Source organism: Notolepis coatsorum, assembly GCF_963971535.1.
Source record: "Notolepis coatsorum genome assembly, chromosome: 15".
NCBI lineage: Eukaryota > Metazoa > Chordata > Actinopteri > Aulopiformes > Paralepididae > Notolepis > Notolepis coatsorum.
Genome location: NC_140179.1, coordinates 105175571 through 105188923, shown reverse-complemented (window position 1 = coordinate 105188923; position 13353 = coordinate 105175571). Strand labels below are relative to the sequence as shown.

At 41.7% G+C, this 13353-nt stretch overlaps 2 long non-coding RNA genes across 2 annotated transcripts in view; one reads left to right on the top strand and one right to left on the bottom strand.

Annotated features, from left to right (window-relative positions):
- LOC311241746 overlaps positions 1 to 13353 on the top strand; it is a 290524-nt gene that overhangs the window by 142855 nt on the left and 134316 nt on the right. The window lies entirely within an intron of this gene.
- The window catches only part of LOC311241375, a 36851-nt gene continuing 29939 nt past the window's right edge, over positions 6442 to 13353 (bottom strand). Inside the window, exons 2-3 of the long non-coding RNA XR_014620533.1 lie at positions 9892 to 10031; positions 6442 to 6549 (exon numbers count right to left, since the gene is read on the bottom strand). This is a non-coding gene — a long non-coding RNA (uncharacterized lncRNA). The remainder of the gene's footprint in view (positions 6550 to 9891; positions 10032 to 13353) is intronic.

The following is a 13353-nucleotide window of genomic DNA, read 5'->3' as shown; positions in this document are numbered from 1 at the left end:
AAAGTTGTCTTTACCTTCTCTGTTTGGTATCCACAGTTTAAAACTTGACAGTCTTCCCTCCTGTTTGATACCCACTTTGACCCTTCGAACCTTCCACTCAAGGCAAACCTCCCTCTCAGGGCGCAGTTCCCTCTCTCAGGGTGCAGTTCTAGACCTGGGTCTTACACAGCTTTAAAGCCTGACAGTCTCTTGTTTGATACCCACACAGTTTAATACCTGACAGTTTTGAACCCGTAATAAAAAACAATAAACCGAGTAAAAAAATACAGTGCAATAAAATAGTACAATAGAATATATAGTAAAATTATGCAATATAATGGTAGAATAAAATAGTGCTAGAGTGTATTAGAAGGCTATGGTGAAGAGGTACGTTTTTAGCTTATTTGTGAACATATTAAGAGATCTAGCTTCCCTAATGTCCATAGGTAGTGTGTTCCATAACTTTGGTGCATAGTTTGCAAAGGCTGCATCCCCGATTTCCCTTAGACTGTGGCTTGGAACCTTCAATAGACCAGTAGTAGATGATCGCAATGTTCTAGGAGGCACATAGTTGACTAGAGCATTTGCAATGTAGCTTGGTCCTGTTCCATTTAGTGCTTTGTACATAAGGAGGAGGACCTTGAAATAAATTCTAAATGTTACCGGAACCCAGTGTAGGGTCAGAGCCAATCAGAGGCAGAGTAGGGGCGCAGCACCGAGCATTGGAAGGAAAGGATGGCAGACTGTCGTGTAAATTGAGGCGTAACGTTAAGCTATTGCCCATCAGAGGTATTTGGGTAGCTATTCAGTGAGAACAATGCTCATGTTCACGCATCCAGGTAGATGTAGTTTGGTCTGTGGGTAGACAGATATCCAGGTAGATGAAGTTTGGGCAGCACTCAGTTAGAGGAAGGGAAGTTGTGGCTTCAGTGAGGTGTTGTTCCCATGACAACAAGTAGTTTTCTTCAAGCCACTATTACAGCTGTCCCTCCAAGACAAGCCTTTCTTACACTGAGACTAAAGAGAGCTGCTCCATGGGATGTTGCTCTGATACTACATGCTATCAGTGAAGTCTCTCAGTGAAGCACTGGGGTGTCCGTTCATTATCATGTGCTGCCCTCTAGTGAGAAATGTCAACAACTGCAACTTCAAAAGGTGTATTTAAAGGGTTATTCTACTGAAATCTACTTTTAGGTTGTAATTCTAAGCACGGGTAACTAATTGAAAAGACAGACAATATAGGTGGATCTTTCTCACAAACTACATTTTCTTTTGAAAAACAGATAACACTTTAGATTTCTGTAGCTCTTTCAGTTGGAAGCACTCAAATAAAATACATTTGCTATGAAATTCCATGCACACGTCTTGGATTATAAACTCCCATTGATTTGCATTGCAGTGAGAGGGGAGGTGTGTCAAAATAACATTGTAGATACTAAGCAGCTCATGTGACCTGACCCAGTGGGCCTACAAACCACAGAACGACTCCAACTCATTCAAAACTCGGCAGCTAGGCTACTAACTAGAACCAAGAGGAGAGACCACATCAGTCCAGTATTAGCTAACCTACACTGGCTTCCGGTAACATTTAGTATTGATTTCAAGGAGATTGCGTTCGTCACCAACCCCGGAGACGCTAGGATTCGCCTGTTCGAATCCAGCTCACAGCTCCGGGGTTGTCACCAGCTTGGCTGGCCGTTCACACTAATACAATTGGCAGTATTAGAGGGTGGGAGAAGCTGGCGGGGTGGGTCCGGGTCGTTGTAAACAGCGACTCCTACAGTTCGGTCGGGGCGCCTGCTAAGCGCGGATAGGATCTAAGTGGGATAGTGTGATCCTTCCACACGCTACACCCTCTCAGTGAGAATCCGCGCTGCCAGGTGAAAAGAAGTGGTTGATTGGCTAGACGTGTGTCAGAGGAAGCACGTGATAGCCTCCACTCTCCCAGACCGACTGTGGGGGGGTAAGTGCGCAGCGACCAGGAAGGGGATTGGGAATTGGCATAACGACTAACATTGGGATGGGAGAAAATCGGAGGAAAAAGGAGGGGGAAAAAGATTTAAAAAAAAATTGATTTCAAGGTCCTCCTCCTTATATACAAAGCACTAAATGGAACAGGACCAAGCTACATTGCAAATTCTCTAGTCAACTATGTGCCTCCTAGAACATTGCGATCATCTACTACTGGTCTATTGAAGGTTCCAAGCCACAGTCTAAGGAAAATCTGGATGCAGCCGTTGCAAACTATGCACCAAAGTTATGGAACACATTACCATATGGACATTAGGGAAGCTATATCTCTTAATATGTTCACAAATAAGCTAAAAACGTACCTCTTCACCATAGCCTTCTAATACAATCCGCTGTTGATTGTACTGTAGCACTGTTTTACTCTGTGTGACTTACTCCATTCTATTGTATTGCACTGCTGCATACTTTTACTATATATTATATTCTACTATTTTATTGCACTGTATTATTTTACTCTGTCTATTACTTTTTATTAAAGGTTCAAAACTGTCAGGTATTAAACTGTGTGGGTATCAAACAAGAGGCTTTAAAACTGTAGGACTAAGGCCTAGAACTGCACCCTGAGAGGGAACTGCGCCCTGAGAGGGAGGTTTGCCCTGAGTGGGAGGTTCGAAGGGTCAAAGTGGGTATAAAACAGGAGGGAAGACTGTCAAGTTTTAAACTGTGGATACCAAACAGAGAAGGTAAAGACGACTTTGAACTGTTGAACAGTAATTCAGAACTATTTTATTGCACTGTAAAAAAAAGAATTTATCTATTCTATTCTACTATTTTATTGCACTGCACTATTGCACTATTTTACTCTGTCTTTTTATTATTGTCTATTTAAAACGGAATCAAACCATAAACAAGGTGGCCTGTTGGGATGTTAGATCCCAATATGAAAAACTGTGATTGTATATGTCTGCACTTTATGTGCTCATTTTCTGCTTTGTTCTGCTGTGAAGCACTTTGAGCTGCAGTTTCTGTATGAAAGGTGCTATACAAATAAAGTTTATTATTATTATTATTACAGATCTCAGGTCTGGTACTAAGCAGCTCATGTGACCTGACCCAGTGGGCCTACACATCTCAGGTCTGGAACCAAGAGTCAAACGTTCTTCTTATCAGCATAGCACCTCTTGAAGGTACGTAAAAATAAACATTTCAGTGTTGAAAGTTGGTGGTATTCCCCTTTAAGTGGCTGGAATGCAGGTCAAAATTATGATAACAGGTTTGATAATTTCCTTTTACAATTTCAGTATTTTTAATAGTGAACAATAGTCCAAATACAAAACAGATTTGCAAGTGAGAAACAAACTATTAATTTACAACTGTAAACTTCTCTTTTGTTACTTAAAGTACAACTAATATTAGACAAGAACTAGTGCCTACAAGACTAAAATACAGAATTGTCCCGTCTTTGACAATTAAATCTTGAGTTCCGTTTAGAATCAATACAGGACGTGATATGTTCCCTATTGTCATCCCACCTGGGGATGAGGGTCAGAGCCAATCAGAGGCAGGGTAGGGGCGCGGCACCGAGCATTGGAAGGAAAGGATGGCAGACTATTGTCCATCAGAGGTATTTGGGTAGCTTTTCAGTGAGAACAATACTACCACCATTTCATAAATCTAGTAATACTGAGTTGAGACTTTTCAATGGAAGAACCAAGAACATATCATTCATCAATTATGTAATTTTACATAATGAATAAATGTGAGGCTTAACAAGTCCTCCACCTGTCCTAGGAAGGCAGAGTGCATCTCATTCTGTAGTGACAAACCCTCTTCACCCTGAGACCTGAAGACATACAAACTTCTCTTAGGCATTTCCTGGTTGTTAAACAAGGTGAAATGGCGAATAGAGAATGTTAAATACTTCATCTACAAAATAACACTGTTCTAACGTAAGAGGGAGATTTGCAGATTTTATTTTTTATTTGCATACGGTCATCAAATAGGCAGAGGTAAAGCATAGTCCAGGTTTGATCAACAACAAAAATAAATGATGGAATAATGAGACTGGCCTCTGATAGCACATGGTCTTAAGAAGGTTTGGAAATGTGAAACATCAATTTTAACCATTTCCAGAGTGACTGAAGCCCTTCCTACATTGGTATTTTACGTCTACAAGGCGTACAACTTGTGGGTATAAACAATTTACATATTCAAATAGGTGATCTTATGGTTATTTGGCTTAAAGATGCACTATGGAGTTTTGTTTTTGTTTATAATAACACAAGAGAGAAGAAAAACAGTAAATGTATTTAGCAGGCTCTGCAAACAAAAAACCCTTTCTCAGAAACTGCGTAGTGCCCATTTAAAATAATATTTCAAATGGAAGAAATGTTCCTTTAAAAAATAAATGAAACCATTGGCAAATTTGTTAAAATCAATGATGGATAAGTACATGCAATAACCTCTTGAAATGTGTATTACAAAATAATATTAAAGCTGCAATAATTATTTTCTGACAAGTAGATGGCAGCAAGGAGCCATTGTAAACAAAGCATTGCCTCTCTTTCTCCCAAAACAAAAGCCTTGCTTTGTCTCACTAAAGTGATCATTGTATCATGTACAAACATAATCCTACCTTGGTGGTGTGTTGTAACTAGAGAACAAAACCAGTGAAAAAATGTCAGTTTCATGCATGGATTACTAGATTTCAAATAAAGTATATACAACAGTATTTTAGGCATTTCCTGGTTGTTAAACATGAAAATGGCAATAATAAAAAAAAAAAACATAGGTTTATACAATAGACAGAGGAATGTTTGATTTGTGTCCAGTATGAATGCGCTGTTGAATATGTAAATGTTTTAAGCAGATTTCTACTTATTTTTGTGTTTGACAGCTGTATGAATAGGCTGGTGATTCTTTAAAGGGGAACTATTTTACTATTTCTTTCACTATTTGGGCACTTTTACACAATTCCTGTGAGTGTATGGAACACCTCTGTAATATATATATTTTTTTTATTCATTGTTTTGTATTTCTAATCAAGTCCTCAAAAACAGCATTTTAATACCTCAAGATCTCGAGCCGTTTTGAGCCTGGGCTCCTAAACCACTGCGCCGCCTGAACATTAACATGCAGCGGTGTCTCTCTGACATCACATATCGCGCACATTTTCAAATGACTCAGTTCAGTGAGGGTGAATATTGTGAGAGGAGAATTGGAAGAATGCGCCAATATGAGAATTTTTAGACATAGATCATATTAATATAAGTTCACATAGCTAGGAAACAATGCTAAACACTCAAAAAGGCCATTTATAAGATAGTTCCCTTTTAAGTTTCCAGAGTGAACAAAGCTCTTCCCACACTGGTCACAGATATAGTGCTTCTCTCAAGAATGAATGTTCTGGTGTCTCTTTTAAGTGGCCAGCTGTACTGAAGCTCTTCCCACACTGGTCACATTGGCTTCTCTCCTGTATGAATGTTCTGGTGTCTCTTTAAGCTGCCAGACTCACTGAAGCTCTTATCACACTGGTCACAGGGATAGAACTTCTCTCCTGTATGAATGTTCTGGTGTATCTTTAAGTTACTAAAGCTTCTGAAGCTCTTCCCACATTGGTCACAGTGGTAGGGCTTCTCTCCTGTATGAATACGCTGGTGTATCTTTAAGGTTTCAGACTGATTGAAGCTCTTCCCACATTGGTCACAGTGGTAGGGCTTCTCTCCTGTATGAATACGCTGGTGTGTCTTTAAGGTTTCAGACTGACTGAAGCTCTTCCCACACTGGTCACAGTGGTAGGGCTTCTCTCCTGTATGAATACGCTGGTGTGTCTTTAAGTGTCCAGAACAACTGAAGCATTCCCCGCATTGGTCACAGTGGTACGGCTTCTCTCCTGTATGAAAACGCTGGTGTCTCCTTAAGTGTCCAGACTCTCTGAAGCTCTTCCCACACTGGTCACAGTGGTAGGGCTTCTCTCCTGTATGAATACGCTGGTGTCTCCTTAAGTGTCCAGACTCTCTGAAGCTCTTCTCACACTGGTCACAGTGGTAGGGCTTCTCTCCTGTATGAATACGCTGGTGTGTCTTTAAGTGTCCAGAACGACTGAAGCTACTTCCACATTGGTCACAGTGGTAGGGCTTCTCTCCTGTATGAATACGCTGGTGTGTCTTTAAGTCTCCAGACTGACTGAAGCTACTTCCACATTGGTCACAGTGGTAGGGCTTCTCTCCTGTATGAATACGCTGGTGTGTCTTTAAGTCTCCAGACTGACTGAAGCTACTTCCACATTGGTCACAGTGGTAGGGCTTCTCTCCTGTATGAATACGCTGGTGTGTCTTTAAGTCTCCAGACTGACTGAAGCTACTTCCACATTGGTCACAGTGGTAGGGCTTCTCTCCTGTATGAATACGCTGGTGTCTCCTTAAGTGTCCAGACTCTCTGAAGCTCTTCCCACACTGGTCACAGTGGTAGGGCTTCTCTCCTGTATGAATACGCTGGTGTGTCTTTAAGTGTCCAGAGCGACTGAAGCTACTTCCACATTGGTCACAGCAGTGAGGCCTGGAATCAGCCATTATTGTATTTGTTGGGGAACAATTGTATCTGGAAAGAGAGAAACATTGCAATGAAGATTTCAGATCTGTAATAATTCCGTATTGTTTATATATTTAGTTTTGGTCTGATGTGTGGGTTGGAGTTTAGTAACTTATTATAGTGTGAGTTTCTTGGCAGAGCCTGAGGTGTGTCCAGCAATAGCAACACCTTCCTTATCGCCACTCAATTACAAGCCACACATCAGAGAAACGTGTGCAGTATGGGCAGTGCAGTATCAAGCAGGGCTCTGTTACCTAGAGGTCACTGTTTGGTGGCATTACAGATTCTACCTTTGAAAATGAATCTGCTCCATGGAGGGATATTGAAAACTGCATGGACAGTTATCTGCTATTTGTCATTGTGGTTGTTACTGTACAAATATACCTTTACATATACATCATACATCTACGTTGTCATGGCGCCTGGAGAGAGTGGCAGCCTGTTAGAGCAGCTCCTCCCCTCTCCCCATCGTTACTTTTTTTTTAAACTCATTTATCTTTGATTATACTCTTTATTTTTTCGATACTTACATTTTGTAACAGTACTTGGTTTGTTTAGGCTTAACACTTCCATGAAGTTAGACAGCTAAGAGTTAGTTTAAGTTAGGTCTAGCCAGAAAATGGAACAACAAGACGATGCCAACGATATTGTTGTTGTTGTTGCCAACGACAACAGAGCCAGCAACACTGTTGTGTATTCGAGAGAGTCGCTACTCTGTTTCAAGGATAGAGCCGCAGCACCACCAATTCTCCACTTGCACAATCTGAATGTAGCCACTTCCGGCTGACTTCCGGTTGCCAATGGCACTTCCTGTCCCATCCAAATACATTGGTTTTAGCTACTTTTCTCCCCTTATTTAAACAACTTTGTCGTCACAGAGAGGCAATGAAACATTTGTATTATTATAGTATAGAATGTATTTAATAAGCAAACGTTTGTCAGCAGGGTTTTTGGGCTGTATTTCATGTAAAAACGTTTACTGTTAGTTTCCTTGCTCAGCCAGCATTAGCTAACAAGCTAGTGGTTAAACAGGCCGGATTAGCTTTGAGCTAACTATCTTTCCCGACCCATGTATATATTCCATTCTAAACATAACGTTAGTTTACAAAACATGACCCGTCTATATAACGTTGAGGAACAAATTATATAGACGGGTAATGTTTTGAACAACTAACGTTACGTTTAGAATGGAATGCATCGGCAAAGATCCGTTAGCTCAAAGCTATTCCGGCCAGTTTATCAACTTCCTGTCATTTAGAAATATGATTTTATAGTGAAAATCATTACCAAAACGTCCGGAAAAACCTAACGGGAGCATTATAGACTGTCATACAAATGTACAAATGCTATAAGGTGGCAAGAAATGCACTATAAACAATACTTTGCAGTGTCGTTTCTTGCGCTAGCCTCTGTTGTTAGCCAGCATTAGCCTTAATAGCTTTGAGCTAACTATCTTTGCCGATGCATAAAGTATTGTTTAGTGCATTTCTTGCCACCTTATAGCATTTGTACATTTGTATGACGGTCTATAATGCTCCCGTGAGGTTTTTCCGGACATTTTGGTAATGATTTTCACTATAAAATCATATTTCTAAATGACAGGAAGTTGATAAACTGGCCGGAATAGCTTTACTGGAGAGGGTGCCCCAGCTATTGGAAAACCTCCTGCATTGTCCCGGTGCCCAAAAAGGGGCGCCCAAAAAGTGCCCTCAATGACTACAGGCCGGTCGCTCTGACGTCACACGTCATGAAGACCTTTGAGCGGCTGGTCCTGCAGCACCTCAAGCCCCTGGTGAGTGACTCCCTGGACCCCCTGCAGTTTGCTTACCAGGCAAACATTGGTGTGGAGGATGCCATCACCTACATGCTCCACAGAGCTACACACACCTGGAGAGACCATCACCTACATGCTCCACAGGTCCTACACACACCTGGAGAGACCATCACCTACATGCTCCACAGAGCCTATACACACCTGGAGAGACCATCACCTACATGCTCCACAGGGCCTACACACACCTGGAGAGACCATCACCTACATGCTCCACAGAGCCTATACACACCTGGAGAGACCATCACCTACATGCTCCACAGGGCCTACACACCTGGAGAGGCCATCACCTACATGCTCCACAGGGCCTACACACACCTGGAGAGGCCATCACCTACATGCTCCACAGGGCCTACACACACCTGGAGAGGCCATCACCTACATGCTCCACAGGGCCTACACACACCTGGAGAGACCATCACCTACATGCTCCACAGAGCCTATACACACCTGGAGAGACCATCACCTACATGGTCCACAGGGCCTATACAAACATGGAGAGACCATCACCTACATGCTCCACAGGGCCTACACACACCTGGAGAGACCATCACCTACATGCTCCACAGGGCCTATACACACCTGGAGAGACCATCACCTACATGCTCCACAGGGCCTATACACACATGGAGAGACCATCAACTACATGCTCCACAGGGCCTACACACACCTGGAGAGACCATCACCTACATGCTCCACAGGGCCTATACACACCTGGAGAGACCATCACCTACATGCTCCACAGGGCCTATACACACATGGAGAGACCATCAACTACATGCTCCACAGGGCCTACACACACCTGGAGAGACCATCACCTACATGCTCCACAGGGCCTATACACACATGGAGAGGCCGCGCAGCTCAGTGAGGATCATGTTCTTCTACTTCTCCAGCGCATTCAACACCCACTGCGGCTAGAGGAGAAGCTCACTGGGATGCACCTGGACCGGGGAATGGTGGCCTGGATCACCGACTACCTCACCAGCAGACCTCAGTACGTGAGACTTCAGGGCAGCCAATCAGAGGTGCCGGTGAGCAACACCGGCGCTCCCCAGGGTACCGTGCCGTCACCATTTTTGTTTACCCTCTACACCTCCGACTGGGGGGGCAACATCAACTCGAGGGACTCCAGCAAGCTGACCAAGCTGGTGAAGAAGGCTAGCTCAGTAGTGGGTGGTGAGCTGGATAATCTAGAGGTGGTGGCTGACAGGAGGATGAGGAAAAAGCTAGAAGCCATCCTGGAGAACCCCTCTCACCCCCTCTACGAGGAGCGGCCCAGAATGAAGAGCACGTTCAGCCTAAGACTCAACAACTTGAAATCTATGAATCTATGCATCCCCCACCCTGTACCCTGTACATGATGCTCTGACACCTGAATTTCCTCTAGGGGATCAATAAAGGATCATCTTATCTTACATATATTGAAGAGAAATAAACAACAGATTCAAAATATTAGACAGCATATTTAGACAGAAAATGAGAGACATGGAAACAATCAAATAAATAATTGTACTTACTGATGTTGTGGTGTCAAAACTCCCCTGGAGCCACAGCCAGCAGAGAAGCCGGTTTACTTTCGCTTTCAAACCAGCTGCAGCCTGAGAACTGGAGTGTGAGGGGCTGTAACACTAAAGATGGTGGCAACGACAAGGAATTGCTGAAAAAACAAAGAAAATTATTTAATTATTACATTTTTTGAATAAAAAATGTAAGATTTAAATTAGTTTAGGCCCGTCTTAAATACTTCGAAGCCTCGTTCGGTGGGCATGAGATTCGAATGGGAAAATAAAATTTGAATATATATATATATATATTTTTTTTAATGTATCTTGCAATGCCAGATACAATGCAACGAACATCATACGCCTCATTAACTCTGCCTCTCTTTGTTAACTACAACAAGCTGCCGTTTGTTATTTAAGATGAGGTCGGACTCGGCACTGACGGATTACTTTATTTTCCTTTCGGAACTTCATTTGTGCAGTGGTTAAAATACAAACATACAGTCACAATACATACACTCACTACTATAAAAAACACAAGCTTCGTTAAAACTACAGTAAAAAGACCACTATATAAAAAAAAAACACCAACTAAACTAAAACTACAGTACTTAAAGCATGATATATTAAAATCCATGTGGAGCAGTTCCATGTGTAAATAAATAATAAATAATAAATAATAGTAGTACAGGTGATATATGTCCATCAGGTGGAAGGGGGAGTCTATTTTAAGTAGGGATGCACGATAATTATCGGGCCGATATCAGCAATTATGACGTCATCCCGATAAACTCGATAACATTATTGATAGCTCCGATAATATATAATAAGATATATATAATATTTGGAAAAATAAACATAGTCACTTTATTTGAAGAGTCAAAACTGTTCTCTTGGCTTTGTTTTGTTCATAGTAGTAACGCTCATGTCATCACAATGTCAAAACTACAGGAATATACATAAAAAATATTTTTTTATAATACAATAAATATATATATTATCGGTTATCGGTATCGACCTTGAGGAGCAGAAAGTTATCGGTATCGAAATCGGGGTCAAAAAAAATCTATATTGTGTACCCCTAATTTTAAGTAGTCCAAAGTCCTTGGGGGGGGCAGTCCGGCCTCCACCAGACCTAGGTGTTCAGCAGTCTGATGGAGGTTGGCACGACGCTACCTAAGCCCCTTTTATTCAGTGATGAAGCTCTGTATCGACGGCCTGAGGGCATTAGTTTGTAATGGGTGTGAAGGGTGTGTGTTGTCCTCAACTATTTGGGAGGCCTTCTTTACTGTCCGTTTCTTGTGGATGCTGCTGAGTGGCTCCTGGTCCTTCCCAATGATCTTACCGCTGATTCATGGAAAGTTCGGACCACAAAGCGCCTGAAAGGGTTAAAGAACGACAAGCGACGGCGCTTCCTATTGGTAACGGCGATGGTCTACCGGCAGCTGAACCAGTTGGTGTTAAGTCAGCTACGTTACTTGTATCTTTTTGTGTGCTAATTTCGGCCACCGAAGGTTTTCAGCCGAAAATGGCAAAAAATTGCCTTTCGGCCGAAAGAGTTTTCACCGAAAATATATCACCGAAACAGAAACAACCTGTAACCTAACGCGTGTTGTTGTGATGATGTCGCGCTGTCGGGAGTCGCGCTGTTTCTATGTAAACTCTGCGCGCAACGCGTCCAATAAATGAGTCTTTTATATCCTTATTTACTATATGCCCGTCGCGGTTAATCACTGAGTGATCTAATATGCATATTATTCAGAGCGAGAGGGGGGGGGGATTGTGTTTCTCACATTGACGCTGTCGTCTATCGCGCGTCTACTGTGCCAAAGTCAAGAGAGCGCATTCATCTGGGGACTAGAAAGGTGCGCTCAGAGCACAGATGTCCGCTGCGGCAGCCAGAGAAAAGATGGAATTAATGTACTGTATGCATTCAGAAGTGCTGAATAAATGTTTTATGGACCCATAGTGATTATTTAAGTTAAGTTTTGCCATAATCATATATTTTTCCATAATCATAATGTTCCACAACATTGGTAAAAAAAATTCTATTCTATTAATCATTTTCGGCCTTTCGGCTTTCAGCCAACTGTTTTCTATTTTCGGTATCGGTTTCGGCCAAGAATTTCCCATTCGGTGCATCCCTAAATATGACCCATATTCACTTCTATAACAAATGTGAAAATAAAACACATTATGATCAGACAGTATCATTCTTAACATTCAAATAAGTAGGGATGCACCGAATAATCGGCCACCGAAAATTATTGGCCGAAAATTGTTAAAAATGGCGCTTTCGGGCGAAAGGGGTTTAGCACCGAAAATATATCACAGAATGTCAAATAACGTGTTGTTGTGATGACGTAATCAAAACGCGGCTACAGACATAGCATGCGCAACGTGTAACGTGAGCAGCTTGGCAGCTCTTCCTGCATTCTACAGCCTGTGACAACTCCTCTTGCAGGGAACAGACTTAACTTTTTGACTTACCAGCCAAAAAACTACCAGCCAGGCAGAATTTTTACCAGCCAAAAATTATAAATAGCTTTTTAGTATATCGCCATGTGTTATTATTACTATAATACTCTCATATGCTATTTTCAATTAATATCATAAACAACATAAGGAATATGGGCGGCTACATGGCGTAGTGGGCAAGGCGCTCGCCACTAATGCGGAGACGCTGGGCTTGCCTGTTCGAGCCCAGCGCTCCACATTGCTTTCAGTTTAGCTGGTCGTTCATACTAATACACATTGGCCGTATTAGGGGGTGGGAAACTGATGGGTGGGGATCGGGCGTTGTGGACAGCGACTCCTACAGGTCGGTTGGTGCGCCTGCGCAGTAGAATCAGGAAGTGTCGGGGGCAGCATGAGCCTCCCACGTAGGGCTGGGCGATATGGCCTAAATATGATATCACGATATTTTCTGACCTTTCGGCGATACACGATACACATCACGATGTTTTTCCTTTTTTCCCCAAACAATTCATTATGAGGCTTACCAAGACAGTATTTGAGTTTGCAAGCGAAGATTAAAGACAAAAGACTCATGCATTTAGCATTTTTATATTATATATTAGATTTAGATTATTGGATTCTTAGATTATATATTTAGCATTTTAGCCTTTCGTTTTTTTATATTATATATTAGATTAGATTTAGATGATTAGATTACATATTGTAACTATTTATTTATTTACATGTATGTATGTATACATTTATTATTTGAACGGCTTAAGGCTATATCTGTACTTGATGTTTGTTTGTTTTGCATACTTGAAATAAACTTCAATCAAATCAAATCAAATCCCCCCTCTTAAAAACAAAAACCTGTGTTTAACCTAGCCATCTATAAAACATCATGCTAAAACTGTGAAACAAATGTCCTACTCCCCTAAAGAAAGAAATACATAGCAAACATGACTCAGTTATCCAATAGTGCTGCTGCTTTTTATTTTGTTAAAATCTTTTAGTTAA